This window comes from Antechinus flavipes, chromosome 1 (genome assembly GCF_016432865.1).
Source record: "Antechinus flavipes isolate AdamAnt ecotype Samford, QLD, Australia chromosome 1, AdamAnt_v2, whole genome shotgun sequence".
Classification (NCBI taxonomy): domain Eukaryota; kingdom Metazoa; phylum Chordata; class Mammalia; order Dasyuromorphia; family Dasyuridae; genus Antechinus; species Antechinus flavipes.
In genome coordinates, this window is record NC_067398.1 from 643,927,869 (window position 1) to 643,949,921 (window position 22,053).

The 22,053-nt window shown below is 43.7% G+C and overlaps 1 protein-coding gene across 4 annotated transcripts in view; it reads left to right on the forward strand.

Moving 5' to 3' along the window:
- The first annotated feature begins 3,832 nt into the window (after positions 1–3,832).
- The window catches only part of ADGRB1 (adhesion G protein-coupled receptor B1), a 263,708-nt gene continuing 245,487 nt past the window's right edge, over positions 3,833–22,053 (forward strand). For 2 of the 4 annotated variants that reach the window (XM_051971169.1, XM_051971172.1), the window contains exon 1: positions 3,834–4,083. The gene's annotated coding sequence lies outside the window, so the exon portion shown is untranslated. Of the gene's footprint in view, positions 4,084–22,053 lie in introns of all 4 variants that reach the window. The other 2 variants (XM_051971170.1, XM_051971171.1) reach the window with 2 other exon arrangements.

Sequence of the window (22,053 nt, forward strand, 5' to 3'; positions counted from 1 at the left end):
GTCTTGAACATATACATATACTTACATTTCTCTCTATGTGTACTAATTTGTCTAATGTAGGGATTGAACCACGAAGGTGTGGTTTTTAGAAGATATTTGAATTTGCCATTCCTGGTAGATTATTCAGAGCACATTCAGATATTCCCACATTGGTTTCAATCCAATATGGGAAACTTTGGGGAACAAATTTCTGGCCATGAGTGGTGGAGGAACTGGTATTGTATAATAGGGGTGACAGTCTTCTGCTAGGCTTTGGAAACAAAAGAACCATTGGCTCAGAAGATGCTGAATTCGAACTGGATTTGGATACCCTACAATAATCTCTCTTTTCTGAAGCTAAACTGAATTGCTGAAGTGGGGAGGGAATGGAGGGTCTGACTTGACTGTCATGTGTTTGTAGACACACTGCACTTTTGTTTCTTTTATTGTTTTCTGATTTTAGATTAAAGAGAGAGTTAAGAAACTCCATCAAAGCCATTGAGCTCCTAGAGTCTATAGAAAACTCCACCAGATGGGACTGGAATTGTTAACAAGAGAGAAAGTTCATTGAAGGACAATGTGGAAAGACAGTTGCTTGAGGATGATGCAGATTCAGGGACTGTGATCTCTTGACAAAGAGAAACAGGACTCTAGAAGGGAACTGATTCTTAAAGCTCAACAACGAACTGCATAAAAGGGGAACTTCATGAGTATTCCACAAATGGAGGGAAAAACCCCACCAGGAGTTGGGAGGTTCTCCTTTGACATACAAACACAATAACCTTGAGCCCACTCTACCCAAGGACCTTTTGTGTGCAAGGGAAGAGTCTGGCCCAGGTTTGTACCTATTGCTTTATAACACATTTTCTTGCTGTACCTTCTCAGTAAATGCTTTTTGTGAAAGCCTTTTGATGTCAACCAGTTGATTAATAATAGAGAGTACAATCTGTGGGAATTCAGGAGTTTAAATACTAGTTGTCTTTAGAACCTCAAGAAAACAGGTATTAATTGGTCTTAGGAACCCTAAATTCTGAGTTTAAGTGCATGTAGGGAAAGTGACCCCAAAAAGGATGTTACAGAAATATGGTTTTTGGTTTTGTTTTGGTGTGCAATGACTATTCAGTACCGTGCTTTGAATGCTGAATTTGGAGTCTTGAAAGCTGAGTTCAAATCCACATGCTAGATTGGCCACAAGACCTCTCTAAACTTCAGATATTGTCTATTCAGTTATATATTTGTTCTTGGGGAGGGAGCTCCCAAATGAAGAAATAGCAGATCATTGACTATTACTGAAAAAGAGGTTATCTGATATGGAAAGGAAAGATAAAGAGGAAAGGGGGTAGAGTAAAGAGTGGAAAGAGAGAACAAAGGGAAGAGAAAAGGGAGGGAGAAGGAGAGGGAGAGAGAGAGAGAGAGAGAGAAAGGAAGGAGGAACAAAGGAAGTAAGTCTTCTGTGTTAGAGACTGGACACCAAATTCAGCCATGATTCTTTTTTCTCAGAATTCCACATCTTATCCCCTCCAGTCCTGCCCTCTAAAACCTGAAAGTCTTTTGGGATGGAAATGTGAAGGAAATGAGAATAGGTCAGAGACTGATATTTCATATACTGAGCAACTTTGGAGCATTCCATGAAGGCCATTAACCTATATCTGCTTTTTTCATTATCCTCTCTCCATCACCTACTTAACCCAATTGCCTTTCCATTTACCAGCTATATACTTTTCCTTCTACCCATCCATCTATCTATTCACCACCTATTCTTCCACACTTTAAACCCACTCATACCCACATTCATTTGACCATTCTTCCTTTCACCTATCTACCTGTCCTTTCTATAAATAGACATTCAGGTATGTAGAAACCAGCACCTACCACTCAACTTCATATTTTGCTTTTTCCATGGAGATTTTTTTTCAACTTGGTGTTTTTGAATTAAATGAAATTAATCTGAACTCTCCAGATTTAGTTGCCCAGTGGTCTCTGCTATCAGTCTCTCTTTATCCTCTGGATTTCCCTAGTTCCCTATCACTCATGGCCTAGATGAACAAAGAAAATCCAGAATCTTTCTATACAGTGATGGGATTAACACAAAGCTTTGCTCAGTAAAGTAAGAAAAATTACAACAAAAAAGAAGGTACAAGCAGAAATTCTCCAGTATAAAGCATAGAAAATATTTGTTCACTTTCTTCTGTCCCTGCTTGCCTTGGCAGCCAGTCTTCCCTTTTTAACTTTTCCCTGTCCCTCAGAGTCAGAGAGGCTCCAGAGCAAACTGGAGACAGTGGTTGAGTGAGGTGCTAATGGGCCATCCCAGGATCAGGATACTATAAGAGTACTTCACTCTGAGATTTCATTACACATCAAAACACCAGGCAGACTTCCAGACCCTCTCCCTTCATGTCCATTACAGAGGAAAGAAAGAACATAGAACAGTCATTCCTTTACAGCCATCCTTCTATCCACTCAACCATGCTTTCATCCACTCATTCCTCCATCCCATTCAGCCAACCTTTTATCTACCTATTTATCTACCCTTCCATCCACCCACCCATATGTCCATGTACAAAATAGTACATGAAAGCATCCATATATACTAACTAGTCTTTCCTTCCTTCTTCCCATCCATCCTCCTATCCACCCAGTTACCCATCTATTCATCCTTCTATCCACTCACTAAGCCTTCCATAACACACTGCTTTTTTCTTCCATGTACTAATTCTATCTTTCTATCTATCCTTCCTTCAGTCCCACCTATTTTCAGCTCCCAATCCTCCCCCCCCCCCCCTTCCAGGATGCTACTGGGAAGTGTGAGAGGCAGGGATCAAGCTGCTGTCTCCTGACTGGATTGTACAGAAAGCTTTCTCTCTCTCTCTCTCTCTCTCTCTCTCTCTCTCTCTCTCTCTCTCTCTCTCTCTCTCTCTCCTTCTCTCTCTCTCTCTCTCTCACATATACAACACACATCACACACACACACACACACACAACACACCACACCACACCACTCTGCTCCATGTGTGCGGGCATTTTATCCATGTCTGTCTTTATCCCTCCCTCCAGCTTTCACTCCTCCCCTTTCTCGTCTTTTTTTCTTTCTCTCTTCCCCTCCCTTCCCTCTTTCCCATGTTTGCTCACTCCTTCTTTCCCCTGTCCCTGTCCTTCCCCTCCATCTCTTCCTTCTCTCCCTTTTCTCTCCTTCGCTGTATCTCCTCTTCTTCTTTCCCTCCTTCCCTTTCCTTCCTCCCCTTCTTTTCCTCTTTTTCTCCCCCTCCCCCCTTCCCCCCTTCTAATGTGTGATCTGGAAGGTTTATAAGCCCTGATGTAATCCTTAATGTAGCCTCTGGCTGGAGGTTCGGGATCTAGTCGCACTGAGCGAGATTCGGGAGGCAAAGAAGAAGGGGGAGAGGGGGGGAAAAAACCCTCTCTCCTCCCCGCCCCGCCCCCCGGGCTCCCCTCCCCCTCAGGAAGGGAGGAGGGGGGGGAGAAGATTCGAAGAGAAGGGGAGAGAGGCGGCGGCGGCGGCGGCAGGAGAGAGGGAGCGGTGGTGGTGGCGGCGGCGGCAGAGCAGGGATCTGCGGAGATCGGCGGCGGCGGCGGCGGCGGCGGCAGCGGCGACGGCGGCTCTGGGCTCGGGCTCAGGCTTTGCATGGGCGGACGGGCGGGCGCTTCTCTGCGCTGAGCCGGGTGCCCTCGGGCCGCCCGAGGCTGCGCTCGCCTCTTTGGATCTAAGCGGCGGCGGTAGCGGGCGTCCCGCGACGCGTGCGGGACTTGCAGCGCGTCCACGGCTCCGGGGGCTCCGGGAGGGGACATTTCGGTTCCGGCTGCTCTGTTTTTTGTGGAGGGGGAGGGGGACGCGAGGTCCACGAGTGTATGTGGATTTACGTCCTCTGTGGTTTGGGATCTGGAGCCCAGGGACGTGGGGCTGGCGGCCACTAAACACCCCCCCTCTTCATCGAGCTTCTCCCTGCGCCCCCGAAGACAACCGTCCCCAGACTCCGCCAGTGCTTCCCGGGTTCGGCTCCCTCCTGCCCCGGCTGGCGGATGCTTCCTCTGGGGGATTTGCAACTCGCCGGCCCAAGTCTCCAGGAACATCGACCCCACTGGGGAAAGGTAAGGTGCTGCTTTTCTCTGGGTAGGGACGGGGGGAGCGGGCTGGGAAGAGAAATGGGGTATATATGTATGGAAGAGATAAGTGGACAATCAGACTTTTTAACTTCCCACTTTGGGGCTTTAGAAAGATCCCCCGAGGTTTGCGCTTTGAGCTCCGGAGTTCAAGCATCCCTTCCTTTTATCTCTTCCCCCCCCCCCCCCCCAGCTAAATCCGCCGTCTCCTGGAGTGTTTCCAGGGTGAAGTTGGGTTTGGAGCGATTAGAATCCAGCCAGTCACCCTGTTTCCGAACCCCAGCCCAGCCCAACCTAATCCAGCCGGGAGCGAAGACAGAGGCTCGCTAAATATTCTCCATACCATATCCCCAGTCCCAGAGCCAAGCATAGAACATGCCCCCCGTATTTTTTAACCGCTCCCCCCCTCCGCTATATAAAGACCCCAGCCAGGTGAGGAACATTTCTCCCATCAAAAACCCTTTCCCCTCACTCTCCAAACGTGCACTACATATTGTCCAGATGTTCTTACTGACCCCCCTCCCCGATTGCAGCCAGGATGCTTCACTGATGTTTTCCTATCATCAGATACGAAACGTACTCCCTAAATGTTCATGCCCTTCCTCTATACAGATTCCCTAAACGGAATGAACCCCCTAAATACATCGCCCCCCATTCAAGTACTAAACATAGCTCCCAGATGTTCTCCACCCCCGGTCAAGTATGGAACACACTCCCCAGATGTTCTCTCCCTTCCCAGCCAGGTACAGAGTATACTCCGCAGATGTCTTTCCCCCAACACACCCATCCTTCCATTCCTCCCCCGTTTCTCTGTTTTCCATCTCGTCTTCTCGGCAGAGCGGATAAACAGCCTCCAACTTTTGATCAGTCCTCCGTTTAGTATCCATCAGTCCTTCACAGAGCTGGGCCTGAGGGGGTCGCCGGGGTCTGGCCGAAGCTTTGCTTCTCCCTCCCCCTTTCTCACTTGCTCTCCCTGGCCTTGCTTCTCTCCCTGGCTCTCGCTTTCCGTTGACCTGCCTGGAGGAATGTGTAACCAAGGGGAAGCGGGAGCCGTATGGGAGAAGAAACTCCGGAGGGTGCGACAAGGGGCTGGTGGTACTGGTGATAACTAGACAAGAGAGAGCTCAGGACTGGAGAGGTCTTCCCCCCCCCCCCCGACACACACACACAACACACACACACACACACACACACACACACTCACTCTAGAAAGGGGGTGGCGCCCACAGCCGCGAGTCGCCAGCAGGGCAAGAAGGGAGGTCGCGGCGGACACTGCGGGGCTTGAGGCCCCAAGTCTTGAAGCTACTGTGGGGCTTCCCGGACAACGGGCTGATCCTTCAGGCCCCTCCACTTCTCCTCCTGCGCAGAGCCAGGCCGAGCCGGGGGTAACACATCCTTGGAACCCACCAGCTCATTATCTTTGCAATGCCTCGAAGTTTCCCTGAACGTCCGGAGCTTCGGTTTGGAGGCGGCCCTGATTGGAGGAGGGGGCATCAGCCTGTGCTCCCTTCCATCCCCTTGAGCCCCCACATAGAGGTCCAAGTCTGGAGTATAGATTTTCACGAACTCCCGTGGAGGAGTTAGATGGGGGTAGGTGTGCCCTTCCCTCCCTGCCCCCACTCTCCTTCAGAGTGGGGGTGGGAGTGGGAGGGGTGAAGGGGTGGAGAGCGCAGAAGAAGAGGTCCTTGTCCAATACCCTGCCCCCACCCTGGACTGAGACATTTACTGTTCCACCCCCCCCTTCATCTCTCTCTCTCTCTCTCTCTCTCTCTCTCTCTCTCTCCTCTCTCTCTCTCTCTCTCTCTCTCCTTCTCTCTCCTCTCTCCTCTCTCTCTCTCTCTCCTCTCTCCTCTCTCTCTCTCTCTCTCTCTCTCTCTCTCTCTCTCTCTCTCTCTCTCTCTCTCTCTCTCTCTTTCTCTCTCTCTCTCTCTCTCTCTCTCTTTCTCTCTCACACACACACAACACACACGCTCATACACTCACTCACACTCACACAGATTCCTCCTGCCCGTGCCTCTGCTGTGGGTGGCAGAGCCACCCTTTCTCCGATGCTTGTATGGGTTCTGCCAGGTCCTGGAGGAGGAAGGGGGCCATATGATTTAGAGCTATAAAGAACGTTAGAGATTACCTAATCAATCTCCTCATTTTACAGATGAGGAAACTGAGGCCCAGAAGAAGCAAGGGAATAAAAAGGGAGAAAGATGGAGGAGAAGAAAGAAAGAAAGCAAAGGAGACACAGGAGAAGGAAGAGGAGGAAGGAGAGGGGAGAAAAAGGGTGGTGGTGGTGGTGGGGAAGGTCGTCCAGTGCTTTTTCCTGGCAAGGGAAGGGATCTCTCCCGGCATGGCTAAGAAATATTAAGGTCGGGGGTCCGGAGAACTTGAAGAGCCCCCGCGGGTGGGGATTGGCAGGTAATTGCTACATTCTGAAATCCTAAATGCTCGGGCTCTTTTGAGACCCAGTATCTGGGAGAGAAGGGTGAGAAATCCCCCCTCAGGCGAGGGAGCTGTCTCCTCCTTCCTTCTAATTTCTCCAGACAATTATCCTTGCTCAGAGAGGGACTCCTGGGTCCCTGACTGGTGACTGTGAATATCAGAGCAAGGTCAGGGAGGCTAAAGGAAGTGGGAGAGGGCTTTGGGACGGGGCAGGGGGCGTGCAGAAGGGGGGGAGGGGAAGAGAGAGACTCGGAAGAGGCCCGCATTATATAGGACCACCCCCTCTCCAAGCATTTAGCTCCCAGACCCTATCCCACCCCCACCCCCATCCTTATTCTACCTCCCTTTCTCAGCCTCCTTCTCTGGGACCTGTTGATTCTCCGTCCCGGGGGTGGTGGGGGCGGAGATAGGGACCCGGAACCGGGAGTTATGTGTGTGGGGGACGGAGAGTCCGGGGGCTGGAGATGGTTGAGGAAGAGAGAGGGGGAGGAGATGAGAGGACATCTGACTGGGGGGGCTGGGAGTAGCAGTCTAGGCTTGGCCAGACTTAACTGGTGGTCTGAGGATGCGAGCCGGGACTAGCCCCAGGGATATTGATGCTAGAGAGGTTCTTGGTCCTAGGGCCAAGATATGCTTGAGATGGCCTAGGCCAGGGGGCTGGTAGCTGTGCGCGGAGGCGAGGGGGTGGGGGGCAGGAGCTAAGAGCTGGGAGCCGAGTGCCGGGCTCTGAAGCAGGTCCGGGGCAGGGACTGGAAGCTGTATGCTGGGACCCGCAGGGGCCTGAGAAGGAGCCGCAGGAGAGAGGTGCGTGCGCCCCAGAGACACTTGTTCTGGACCTGGACTGGCCTAAGGAGGGAGAGGCCAGAGAGATGCCTGCGCCCCAGAGCGGGTATGCAGCATTCCCCAGGTCGGGCGGCTGTGCAGTTGGGAGGCGGCTGAAACTCGGGGGAGGTGGAGCCGGTGGCCGGGGCCCTAGCTCTGGGGGAAAGCAGATCGAAAGCTAGTAGCTAGTTCTCCGCTTCGCGGTGCTGCGGAGACGTGCATCCGTCACATGGCAGCCTCCCGGGCTGGTGGAGAAAAGGAGGAGGAGGGAGAAGAGGAGGTGGTGGTGGAGGAGAAAGAGGAGGAGGAGGAGGAGGAATGCTTATTTAGAGGATTACGGCAGCGGTCTCTGAATCATTGCGCCCTCCTCCGGAATTCCCGGCCTGGAGGGAGCAGACCTGGCCGAAGTCTGGATTTTCACCATCACTCTTCTCCCTCCCCTCCCTCCCCCCATCCCTTTGCCTTTCCTGGAAATCTGACAGCTCCGAAGGACCAGGCAGGTGGAGCTCTGCGTCTAAGGACACTCCGGGTCCCGGGTGCAGAAAGGGATCCGGTTTGGAACCTGCCTTTTTGGCTCGGTTTCCCCAGAGCCAGGACTGCTGTAAGAAAGGCTTGCAGGGGAAAGGATTTGGGAGAAGGGAGGAGGGGAAGAAAAGCATCTCCGATTCATCTTAGATTAGTAGGAGCCAGAGACACTCTTAGGACTAAATCTGGGACCTGAAGACTGGACAAAACTGGCCAGGGCTGGGGTCTGTCTCTTGCTCTCTCGCTCTTGTTTGCTTGGGCTGCGGTGGCCCAGCTTTCTCGAACTGCAGAGAGATGGCGCCAGCTCTCCGCGGATGGGCTCCCGGACCTCTGTGCTTCCCCTGGCCTTCCCCTTTCGTGCCAGATGAGTGTGTGAATGCGCGCCCACGCATTTGCACATATTCGGGAGCTCACATGTATGCATATGTGCCCGCACGTATGTTAGGTGTGTGTTTCTATGCATCCGTGCTGTGTACCTGCCTAGGAGGAGCACTGGGATTACTCAGATGTCTATGTGATCTCTTCTCCAGGAGACCTTCCCTCCAAAGATTCAGATAGCAACCTGTCTGTCCCTTGACATTCTGGTTCACGACATCATCCCACAAGTTCCACCAGGATAAAGTGGGGAGGAGGGGGGAAGGGGAATGTCCCAGAGGGTCTCCTCCCACACACAACAGAAAGACTGGGCCTTGGTCAATGTAATTTAACCAATATCAATTGAGAATCTATGAATAATGTGTATATATAATAATCTATAAATTCAGATTTGCCCTAAACGCTGGGGATACTAAATTATAATAAGACCTAGTCCCTGTCTTCCTGAATCTTACAATCCAGTCTAGGTATGACATATATAAAGGTTTGTATATCGGTGGAGCCTATTTCTGTATTTATGTGGTTGTATATATCTGGGTTTCCCAGAATCCCAGAGTTGGGGAGCTTGGTGGATCATCTCTTTTTTCCTTTACTCTCTACTATAATAGAGGTCTATAGTGAAAATAGTTGCTTGTATGGGGATAGCCCACAAGTGACCAGAGTAGTTCCATTCACTAGCTTCCCTTCATTTTCTCCTTTCTTCTGTCAGTTGCATAGGTAATCTTCCCATCCCCTTTCTATTATCTGCTTCCCTGATGGTACTCACTCTTTCCCCCAGCTTTCTTCTTGACTTTTCTAGTCACCCACTAATTCACTTCCCAATTTTCCCCCCTTTTCCCCTCTTACTCTCACCATATCCCTGATCATTTTTGCTCATCCCTTCTCTTTTCTTTCCATTGCTCCCAACTCTTCTACTATTGCCTTCTTTCATCCCTCCTTATAGAAGAGCCCAGGATGGATAGAGTGAGGGAAAGGGGAAAAAAAGGCTCTCATTTTATTTCCTACTGGACCCCCATTGACCCTAAGGCCCCAACCTCCACCCCCATTGACCCTAAGGCCCCAATCTCCACATAGGCTGCTGGAGGATAGCCTGGCTATTCTATTTGGGCCCCAATTTAGGGTGCTTTTTGTAATGTGTCCAAATCCATAAAGATATGTTGGCATTCTTAGGTATACAAATATAATTGTTGGCATACAGATACAATAAACATCACATGGAGGGAGAATTCTGGTTTTGATGCCAGCAGCCCTGGGTTCAAATACTGGCTCTGATATTTATCTCTATGATCTTAGGAAAGTCACTTAACCACTTCTTGACTGCAGTTTATTTATTAAATATGGGTGTCTGCATAAATGATGGGTGTGCATAAATAATCATTGAGGTCTTGTCCCTCTCTAAATCTTTGAAACACGAATATATAATCAACAGAATATTCCCAGCAACCACACAGAAAAAGGCATATGCCATGTACATTATAATTATCTGCAGACATTTAGGTATACACATTCACATATAAGCATATTTGGGCAAATATCTGTACCAGCTATAAGTCATATTCACGAGTGTGAATGTTCACATGTATGTATATGCATATACATATATGTACCTATACACACATGTGGCTATATCTGTAAGTATATATATAAGACATACTTTATATGTCTTCCTCCTTAAAGTGTAGTACCTTGAAAGCATAATTTATCTCACTTTTCCCCTTTCAATCCCCAACAATTAGGTGGCATATATTAGGAAATTAGTAACTGCTTTTTATTTCATTTATTCATGTGTGGAACACCGGCCACAGGATCACATACAGCAGACTTATTAAGTAGTCATTCTATGCATAAAAGAATGAATGAATTTTTGTTTATAATAATTGTAATACCAAGGATTTTACGATAGTACTTCAAAGTTTGCAGTGATTTATACACATCTTTTATTTTCAATAGAGTCTTTTGAAACTGGTATTAATTTTATTATTTTCATATTACAGTTTAAGAAATTGAGTCCAACAGATATCAAGTGATTTTTTCAAAAACAATCATGCAAACTTTGAGGATTCAGAGGCAGAGTTTTAAGTCAGGTTTCCTGACTCTCAAACTTGACTATCTTTCTACTGACTAGATGTCAGCCTGTAGCATAGATTCAGTCATTCAGCATTGCAGCCCTGGGATAAATCTTTTACTTAGGTTTAGATTTAACCCAAATTATAAGCCAGATCAAGACTGAGCTCTTAGCTTAGTCACAGACTAAACTCTGACTTTGAACACAATCTAAGATCTCCCCTAATTCCAAAGCAAGCCCTGACCTTGGCCACAGATTGAACCCTAACCTCTCTCCCAGATTACTCCAGAACAGAGGTATTGAGGTGATGCAGTGATTAGAGTGTTAAAACTTGGAGTGAACAAGAGTTTGAATTCTGATTTTGGTACTTATTAGTTATTTGACCCCGGAGAAGCCATTCCCTCAGCTTCAGTTTTCTCATCTTTAAAATGGGACAACAAAATCTCACAGGATTGTTGTGAGCCTCCAGTGACACAACAGATGTAAATTGCTTTGCAAACCTTAACTTTATAAATGCTAGCTACTATTATTAAAGTCTAACATCCCAGAGGGCGTGAGATGCTCACTCATGTACATATTCAGCCAAATTCAGTTCAAGTCAATATTCCTTTTACAAAACTTCTCATAGCAAGATTGAGCTAAATAATCACATGCTTCATTTGGTATGAGTAGGTGGCATTAAACCAAGAGGGCTTCCTGGAGGATGAAGTATGACCCTTATATTATTAAATTCTAATGTCCCGGAGGGCATCATAGACACATTCAGCCAAATTCAGTTCAGGTCAATATACTTTTTACAAAGCTACCCATAGCAAGACTGGGCTAAGCAAGTATATTGCATCATTTGGAATGAATATGTGGCATTAAACCAAGAGGGCTTCCTGGAGGAGGAAGTATAACCCTTATATTATTATTATAATTCTAATATCTTGGAGGGCATGAGATTCTCACTTACGTACATATTCAGTCAAATTCTGTTCAGGTCAATATACTTTTTACAAACCTACCCATAGCAAGGTTGAGTTAAGCAATTACATGCTTCATTTGGAATGAGTAGGTGACATTAAACCAAAAGGGCTTCCTGGAGAAGGAAAATATAATTCTTATAAGGGCTTGGAGAAAGGCAGGCGAAGAGTACTTTCATTGATGAAAAATGAGAAATAGAATGATAGGGGAAAATTAGATGAAAAAGAGGTTTCCACCAACTTCCTGTTCTTCCACTAAGCCTTGAGACTTGACAGATCTCACTTATTTTTTTTCCTTCCTACCTTATTTCTTATATTATTTGCTTATACTATTGATTATTAACACACCACCTTATTTCTTTGAAATCTCTAGTCCAGGGGTCCTCAAACTCCAGCGGAGGGCCAGATTCGACAACTGAGGACAATTATCCCCCTCCCCCAGGGCTATGAAGTTTCTTTATTTAAAGGCCCACAAAACAAAGTTTTTACTATAGTTTGGTCCTCCAACAGTCTGAGGGACAGTGAACTGGCCCCCTATTTAAAATGTTTGAGGACCCCTGCGTCTAGTCCAACCTCTTTATTTTATGGATGAGAACCCTTATGCCCAGAGGGGGACGATGATTTATATAAGTTTACACAGTTAAATAGATTAGGATTTGAATTTAGATCTTCTAATTCCAGAATCAGTGAATGTCCTTTCCTATGAGATTATTATCCCTAAATGAGTCTTCTACATGTAATTTCTCAACAAGCATTTATTAAAGGCTTATTATGTGACAGTCACTGGGTTAAACATTGGGAATAGAAATATAAACAGAAGGACAACCCTTGCTCTCATTCTAATGAGAGAAGATAATGTATAAAAGTTTGATGAAAAGGGGATAAAGTTAAATGGTTTGCACAGGGGCATTGTAGAGAAAGCCTGGAGTGAAACCTGGAGAGGAATGAGACATAACTAGCTTGGATACCCTTCTTAAGAGAAGTTTCTGGGAGGAGCCATCCAATCATCCAATCACAAGCAGATGTTTCTTTCAATATGTGAATTCCCCAGCTAGAGTGAGTTCCCAGGATGAACTGATTTCTATACTATAATAAGAGGACTTCTGGAATGCAACCTGGAGAGAGATGAGGAAACTTACTTCCCTGGAAGTTAATGGAACACAAGATCTGGCTAAGATATGGGACAAATCACTTTTATATCTCAATTCTTTCCTTTTACTTCCCTTTTTGTCCTTCAGTCCCCTAAAGAAGGGAACTGGATAAAATCTTCGCTAAAGATCCCTCTAAAGCTGAAAGGTGAATGGGGTCGGTGGCTCAAGGGAGCTTATACAACTTCCTTAGATAAATAAATTCCTGCAGTATTCCAGTTCAATGAAGATATCTCACCTTTTCCTGTTCTCCACTTCTCACATTTCACTGACTCAGGCTCCTTCCATGATCCTGCTGCATACACACTCTTTGAAAGGGGCATTTTTAGACTGGGAAGAAAAACTGTGTGTGTGTGTGTAGGGGGGACAGATTAAGCATAAATTGCAAAGGAGGTTTTTGAAGACATTTTCTAAGCAGCAGTAGTCTGCTCTTGTGGCTGAAGTGTAAAATTTAGTCTCCTGGAGTCTCCAGATATCACCTAATCTAATCCCTTCATTTTACATTTATGGAAACTGAAATTCAGGACTCTAAGATCACTTCTCCACCCTTTGGATCATTCAGAAATTTAGAATCACACATAGTAATAGAGTTAGAAGGGACCTTGGTTGTGATCCAGTCCTACCTCTAGTTTTACTGATTACCAAATTCAACTCAGCAAATATTATTTTGAGGCTCATGTTCTTCCCAAGGCTCTGTGTTGGGGATATAGAAAAATTTTAAAAAGGCCTAGTTTTTGAAGGATCTTATATTGTACTAGAGAAACTGATGCTCAGAAATCTTTAGTTTCTCAAGGTCACATTGGCATGTGGCCACCACTACCCTTCCCCCTTCAAGAGTATAAGCTCCTTGAAGTTGGGGATCATCTTGCTTCGCTTATTAATTATTATTTTTTGTTTTTCTTTGTATCCTCAGAGCAAAGCAGAGAGCCATGAGCACTTCCTTTGTTTCAATTAATTGAATTAAGTAGCATGTATAGTGGTATAATTATAGTGGTAGCTGGGATCTTCTCTTGCTTACCCTCCATTTCATTTACCAGGTAAAGAAATTGAGGTCAGTATGTGTGATGCTTAATAATAGAGTCTTATCAGGAAGTTAGGAGGCTCTGTAGAGTACTGGGTCTGGAGTCAGGAAGATTCATGTTTATAAATTCAAATCCTGCCTCAGATACTTATTGGCTATGTGACTCTGGGCAAATCATTTAACCCTGTTTGCCTCAGTTTTCTCATCTGTAAAATGAGCTAGAGGAAAAAATGGCAAACTCTACTCTAGTATCTTTGCCAAGAAAACCCCAAATGGGATCATGAAAGGCCAGAGATTACTGAAAGGACTGAAGACACACACATACACACACACACACACACACACACACACACACACACACTGATATGTAAAAGCCATCTTTTCCCTTTTGATCACATATCCTCATGGCTGTTCTTTGACTGACCATTTACTTATTTATAGGTGGGTGTCTCCCCCCAAAATGGTTAGGAAAACTTGTCTTTTCTGGGTTTTTTTAGTGTTCCTTTACAAAAAATTTTGACCGCCTCTTTTTTGCAAAAATTCAGAGGAGATGGTGGGCAACTAAGAATGAGCATTCTTGAGATCATGCTTTATGAAATTTGGTAGAAGAAACAGAATATATTTATCCTGGGGGGGAAAAGCAACTTGGAGTAGGGGGAATGTGATAATTTTGTTCAAATATCTAAAGGATTGTGGTGGAGAAAAAAGGAGAGACTTGTTTTGTTTGATCTATGAAAATGGGGAAGTTGCAGGAAGGAAGATTTAGGTTGGCTAGGAAAAGATTCTTGATAATGAGAGCTGTCTGTGAATAGACTGGGATGTCTTAGGAGGCAGTGATTTTCTACCCTGGAGTTTTTTTTTTTTTTTAATAGAGAGGCTAAACAGCCACTTCTGCAGTAGAAAGATTGACTGATAGATTGGAGGTTATAAGATCTTGGGTCAAATCCTTACTCTGGACTTACTACATTATACTAGGACAAATCAACTAACTTTTGGGGGCATCCTTTGGAAAATAAAGGGCTTAGATGACCTTTAAGATCTGTTAGATTATATTACCTTTAAAATCTCTTCAAATTTTAATTTTAAAGTAGGAACTAAACTAAATGCTCTCTGGAGGTCCCTTAAGAGTCTGGGATTCTGTGACTAGTGCCTCAATTGTGCCTGCTACTTGATAGGGATTCCCAAAGAAAGGTCCTCTCAAGTCCTTTTTGTGGGGGGCTATCCTACAATCTATGTTATTCAGTTGTATTCAACTCTTTGTGACCCCATTTGGGTCACAGTCTTGAATCACACAGCTTGTAAGAGTCTGAGTTCAGATTTGAACTCAGGTATTCCTGACTCGAGGCCACTTAGTCACATAGCTATGTCTTACCTTAGACATTCATAGTACCCTGATATTAGCTGAGTAGAGGGAGATAGGATAGAGTCTATGAATCTAAGAACTTCAAATTTTGGTTTAGTTTTGAACCTTTTATATTATTTTTTTCACCATCTTCATCTCTATTATTAACATCCATCATTAAGTCATCATTCACCATAACTATTACCATCCCTATCCCCATAGTTAGCCAATTGCCACCATCACAACACTATAAATATTACCAGCATCAACCTATCACGGTCCCCACCAATGGTACTATGTCCATTTCCATGACCATCTCTGTCCTTATAATCAACCCACTCCAATCACCATCATCACCATTTTCATAATTATCATAGATGTAAAGAAGGATAACATAATCACCATGATCACTATTTCAGTCATTACCATTATCACTACTTACCATTATCACTACTTACCATTATCACCATCACCATCATTACACTAACACAGGGAGAAGGCCATGTGGCGCAGTTCTTCCTTAATCAAGTCAGTCAATCAGTTAATAATGGTATATTATGTGTGTGGCACTCTACTGAATATTGGGGGTACAAAGAAAGGCAAAAGACAATTCCTATTTTCAAGGAGCTTACAGTTTAATGGGGAAGACAATAAGCAAATAAATATATACAAACAAACTATTTACATTCTGCTCCATAAAGTTGAATGACCTATGGAAAGAACAGAAGAAAATGGCTAATAAGGAGTTGATAATCAATATAATTTAGAAAGAATAAGAGATTGCCTAGTTGTCTTTGATTGATTCATGTTACCTGATCCAGATGAACTATGTCTTTGGGTCTTGAAAGATTTATGAGCCATTGATAATATTCTTTGAATAACCAAAGAATGAAAGAGTTGAAAGCAAATAATGTCTCAGTTTTCATAAAAGGAAACTAATAAAGCCTGCAAACTATAGGCCAGTGAACTTGAATTACTTCCTTGGAAAATTCTATAATGTATTAACCAAAAACATCATTTTATGCACAGAAGTTCTTCATTAGTGAATGCCCAGAGAAGAAAGCAGTCTGCATACAAGTTAGGATGCCATATTACAAGAATGAGTCATGCTAGACTAACTTTATTCTTTCTTTTTCAGGACAGTATTATTAAATTGACAAGTCAAGGAAATGTTATTGATGCAACTCACCTGGATTTTAATGAAGCATTTGGTCAATGTTCTTCTTGTAGAGAAGTTGAAGACAAACAGACTAGCCAATAGTACAGTTAAGATCAATTAGAAGCTTGTTGAATGGCTGGCCTTAAAAAGTGATCATTAATGAAATTAATTACAACTTGGAAGGAAATTCAAGAAGTATTTTTATGCTATTTAATATTTTATCAAGGGCCTGGATTGAAGCAAAAGCAGTATCTTTATAAAATTTGCAGATAGCACCAAAATGGATGCGATAGCTGATATAGACAGCTGATAGAATCAGTATTTTAAAAAAAATCATAACTCATCAAAATCTGCTAGATTGACTCTAATAAGATTTTTTTTGGATGGAGTCAGACTTATAGATTCATCAGGGTAGGGAAATCTTAGTTTGTAGAAACTATAAAACTGATGTAGATTTATAACTAACTTATAACTAATAGTATAAGAGTCTTAATTGAGGCATTGAGAAGTCGAGGTACTTGTCCAGAGTCAAATACAGCTGTATATATCAGGCGTGACTTGAACTTGGCTCTTTCTAAATCCAAGGGAAACTCCTTAACCACTATGCCAGGCTTTCCCCTGAGATGGAATTCAAAGTCTTATACTCGGGTTAAAAAATTGACTTTACAAGTACAAAAATTGACTTCCCAGAGGTAGGAGAGATATGGTAAACTTGCAGCTGATCTGAAAGTGATCTGGAGGTTTTAGTAGACTGCAAGCTCCATATAAGTCAACAAGACAATAAGGCTTCCCAAAAAATGAATTCAGTTTTGGGCTGCATTAAAAGAGGCATGGCTTCCAGGAATAAGGAGGGAATCATCCTGCTATATTCTGCCCTGTTCATACCACATCTTGAATATTGTGTTCAGTTCTTGGCATCATAATTAGGGAAGGTATTAATAAATTGGAGGGCATCCAGAGGAGGGCAACCAGATGGCCAGAGACTTGCTGTCCATGCAGTATGAGACTATATTGAAGAGAAATTGGGGGTGTTTACCTTGGAGAAGGAACTCCATTGGTGAGGGGCTATCAAGGGGGAGGGTATGAGAACCATCTTCAATTATATGAATGGCTATTTTGTGTAACAAACAGGGATTAAATTTATTCTGTTTGACCTCATGAGGATGTAACCAATAGCAATAGATGGAAATTTTAAAGAGACATATTTATATTCTATAAACACATGTAGGAAAATCTTCCCAACAATTAGCAGCGTCCAGACATGACATGAATTGCTTGGTGATTTCCCTCACTAAAGGTCTTCAAGCAGCAGCTGGATGACTGTTTGCAGGTTATGCTTTAGTGGGTTTGGGGTAGACTGAATGACAGATGAGATCGATTCTATCCCTGTAACTTGATAGTATTAGCTCTTTCTCCTTCTCTGTAAATGTTGTATGTATTGACATGTCTCTGTAAATGTTGTATGATTTCACCAGAATGTTAGTTCCTTTAGGACAGATTTTGAATCAGGTACCCAGTACCTGGTACACATTGTATGCCCAAAAATCTTTATAGTCTTGCCCTCTAGTAGCTACAGATAGAAACAAAACAAAACAGGATAAGAGACCTAGTGAAATACAGGTCAGTGAGAAAGGGAGGAAATGCAATAATTAAACCTATAGAAGAGATTAATGAGGAATAATGGAGAAAGGATCTTCAGCGCTAATGTAGTATGATTTTAACATTGGTGGGTGTCAGTCACTTTATTCTTTATTTCATGTTCTCTTTGTTTTTTTTCTCATTAGGCAATGCAGTACATTAAAGAAAGTTTATCTTCTGGAGTCAGAAGATCAGAGATCAAATTATGCGTCTTATACTTATTACCTATGTCACCATGGTCAAATGACTTAACCATTCTGGTCCTTAGTTTCCTCATCTGTAAAATGAGTGAGGGAGTTGGAGAAGATGTATCTTAAACCTCTCCCAGTTATTCCTCTCAAAATCTTACTAAATGTCACTAGAAAGGGGTTACAGCTTAGATGTCAGGTAATGTCTTCCTAGAATGAAGGTTGATCGATTATCTAGCAAGTAACAGAATGACTCTCTCCCTGGAGGTCTTTAAATATAGACAAAGCTGTTCCCTTAGGAATCCCCAAGATAGATGAGATTACTCTTCAGAGTTGCTTCCAGTCTGTCTAGTAGACTCCTATGCTCAGGCAGAAAGCTGTTTTGAGATGTTATTATTGTTTGAATCCTGAAATTGTAGGGTCTCAGAGATAGAAGGGACCTCAGTGGGCATCCAGTCAAACCTCTAACCAAAGCATTATTCCTGTCCATTGGCAGGTATTCTGGACAGTGACCAACCAGTCTCTGCTGCGATGATACTCGCTTATTGTTTTTGTGAAGAAGTAAATGAGTAGAAAATTTCTATATCTTTCTAATGAAGGAATAAAAGGGTGTCAAAGTCTCTGTGCTGTTCCCAGAAAGTGTAATGACTTATGGGTTGTTTCCATAGGAAGAAAAAGGACATGTGTCCTGCCCACTAAAGGACTGAGAGAATGGGATGGTCCCATGCCTTTGATATTTGCTACTTGTTCTTGAGGAAGTAGCTTAATTTCTTTTGGCCTTCATTTTTCTCTTTTAGAATGATGAGGTTGGATTTTTTACCTTTGTGGTAAATGTTAGATCTCCTGCTATGACTGTATGATCTCATGTATTCTACACTCAAACTTCCATATCTCTTTCTGAGTGCCTTCCAGGAAAGAACTCAGATGAATGGTAGTAATGTCCAGGACTTACAATTCACCTTCTATCTTCCCAAAAACCTCATTCTCCTACTGGCACATCCATTTTCACTAGGACCTTCTGGAGAAAATTTGGAGATTCTAATGATATGTAGATTTTTTAGCTGGGAATGAGTTGGGGAGTGGGGGTGGACCCATGCCAGCCAAGTAGAGAAAATGGTTTGGAGAAGGGGGAAATTTGCAGAACTCTTCTATGGGAACTTCTTGTCATTGTGGGATCTCATGTAAATCTTTCACATCAGCCATTTTTAATTTTCTTATTTACAAAATAGGTATGACCATACCTAATACAGCTATCTTACAGGGCTTTTGGAAAGATATAGTGAGGTAAACAATAAAAAGTCCTTTGTAAACTATCTGTGTAAGGGGTCATTATAAAGCACTATGTAGCTGTCAATAATTATTTTAACTAATAATAGTAATAATAATGGTAGTTATCTTTTTCATCTTTTTGATGGATTCAGATAGAAACTGTCCAATGACAAAGTACTCTCCTGTTAATATCTTTTATATTTATTGCCCCAATGTAGATAAAATGTCTGCTTTTTAGTAATTGAATAAGAGCATAAAAATGTTGGCTTATTGTTTGTACATTCATAGAAATCATCTCCAGGACAACTGCAGGGACGAGGGGGTGATGTGGGTCTCTTATTATTCACACATGGTTTTAATTTCTTCTGCTAAGTTTCAATATTTTGCAATTTTTCTTTCCATGTGTTTTGGAGATTGTGAAATAACTATGAAAAATATTAGTTCTGAATTTTTATGGATCAATGATATGTCTAGGTAATTATATACAATAGTTTGGGCTGTTATTATTGTTATTATTAGTGGTAGGGACACAATGTGACAATGAATAGATATTTGACCACAGAACAAGTAAGAGCTAGGTTCAAATTCTGATTCTGAAACATGTAGACCATAAAACCTTTCAGTGGTCTAGGTCAACCTGCTGAGTAAGTAGCACTTTGTCAACATTTCCTAATGTGGCTGAACCAAGTTAAAATGTAATTGAGAAATATTTAACAAAATAACAAAAAAATTTAACAAAAACAAATAAAAATAAACATAGATAATATTGCATTTTAAAACTAAGTCAATATTATGCCTACAGGAATGCTTATGTATTATTTTAGGTTGGGTCCAATTCTTTGTGACCCCATTTGGGATTTTCTTGGCAAAGGTTCTGGAGTGCTTTGCCATTTCCTGCTCCAGCTCATTTTATAAATATGGGAAACTGAGGCAAACAAGATTAAGTGACTTGCTATTAAGTGGCTGAGGTCACATTTGAACTTGGGTCTCCCTGATTCCAGGCTCAGTATTTTATCCACTATGCCATCTAACTAACCTTACATATTATTAGTGGCCCCAAGTTTTTATTTGAGTTTTGATACAACTACTTTAAGAAACTATTATAGGTTGCAACAAAATTACTGCCCTGCATGAGTAAAGGGATCTATTCATTAGTTAAGTAACAAATCTATCCTCTAGTCATTATAAATTATCACTAATATTAGTAGTAGTTGTGGTCCTGGTCTTGCCACAAATTTGCGCCACGATCCCTTGTAACTCTAGTCTTCTGTGGCCCTCATTGTCTGCCGCTCTGAAATAATGGACTTGGACTCAGTGGAAGGCCCTCTCCAATCCTGGCATTCTGCTCCTCCCCATCCCGTCCCATTCTCTCCCTCCCTCCCTTTCCCCAGCATTTCTGCTCTCCCTCTGAGGGCTGGGGAGGATGGCTCCGGCGCCTAGCAGCCAGCCTTCCCAGGCTGCTGATCTTGGGGGTTGAGATGCAGGGGTGGTCGGCAGGCTGGGGGTGTGGTGGCCAGGGCTCGGCGTAGGGGGAGGAGGGGGCGTTTGCCGCTGCTGCTGCTTTTGCTGCTGATGCAGAGACTCTGAGCCAGATCACAGTTCAGCAGCCAAAGGAGTGAGTCACTGCCAACTCTTCTGGAAAGCCTCCTAGATAAAGGGCAGATTCACTGGCTGATGGTGGGAGAGGTCAGAGCCAACTGCAGCTGGGCTCTCCACGTCTTCATTCTGTCTGAGTCTGACCCTGGCCTGGGTTCTGAGGTGACGACATAGAGGAAAAAGATGTTGCAGAGCTCCTGACCTCAGGGAGCCCCCCGTCTGAGGGGAAGACACAGTTCCTGTCCTTAGAGAGTCCCTGATCAGAAGGTCCTGGCTTTAGAGCTGGAAGGGAACTAAAAGGCGAGACTGTGATCATAAGGAAACTAAGATCCAGGGAGAAATCATGCTTACTTCATGCCAGTCACTGTGCTGCATAAACATCTCATTTGTTCCTTGCAAAAATCCTGGGAGGGAGATGTTATTATGCTGTTTTACACTTGAGGAAACTGTGGCAGTAAGTAACTTGTCCAGGATCCCACAGCTGGTAAGTGTCTGAGGCTGTGTTGGAAGTCATGCCTTCCTGAATCCAGACTCAGTGCTCTCTCCATGGTACCACCGAGCTGCCTCTAAGGGACATGAAATGATTCATCCAAGGTCATAAAGGCAGTGGACCCCCTAGGTCCTTAGACCCCTGACATTTTTCACTCTGCAATGGAATTCTCTCAGATTCAGTCCTAGACCTGTTTAAGAAGCATGTCCCCAGCCCACCATGATACACAGCTGCCTTTACAGGACTCTTCAGTTAGAATGATTTTGACTTTCCTCTGTGGCTTGGGGCCTCTTCTGCCTTGCATGTGTCCTATACCTCTACTCAGACTAGGGACTGCTAAATCTTAGATCAGGGTCCATCATTCAAACTACAAAGGCCTGTGAAGATAGTCAGGGAAACGGGAGGTGGAAGGGATTTGAGCAGAAAAGAGTTTCCCTTGAGCTTTGGTCTATATTCTTTCTGAGAGAAGTGGACATTGTGGAACTGTCTAGTCTGTTTCTCTGCCTTGGAGCAGAATAACATTCCATGGACTTTCAAAAGAGAGCTGTGCGATTTACTTCAGGTAAGAAGTAAATTCACCCTCTTTCATTTTCCTGGTAAGATCTGCAAAATCTTAGAATTGTGAGATGGAATTATAAAGTTTTCAAATATTAAAATTCTAGGATTTTAGAATATAACTTAAGAATCTTAGAATGGAAGGAATTTCAATTGATCGGTGGGACTATTTCCCCATATTTGCCCCATTCCCTCCTCCTATCCTGTATTTTGAAAGTGCAGTGCCTCAACCACCCAGGGCACCTGGTTATTGATTCGCTTGCCTTTCTCCAAGAGCAGAAACCTCATAACCTCTTTTGATCAACTGTTCTAATGTTTCAACCCTGTGGGATCCAAGAGGTTCTGCCTCCATCTCATTTGTCAGAGT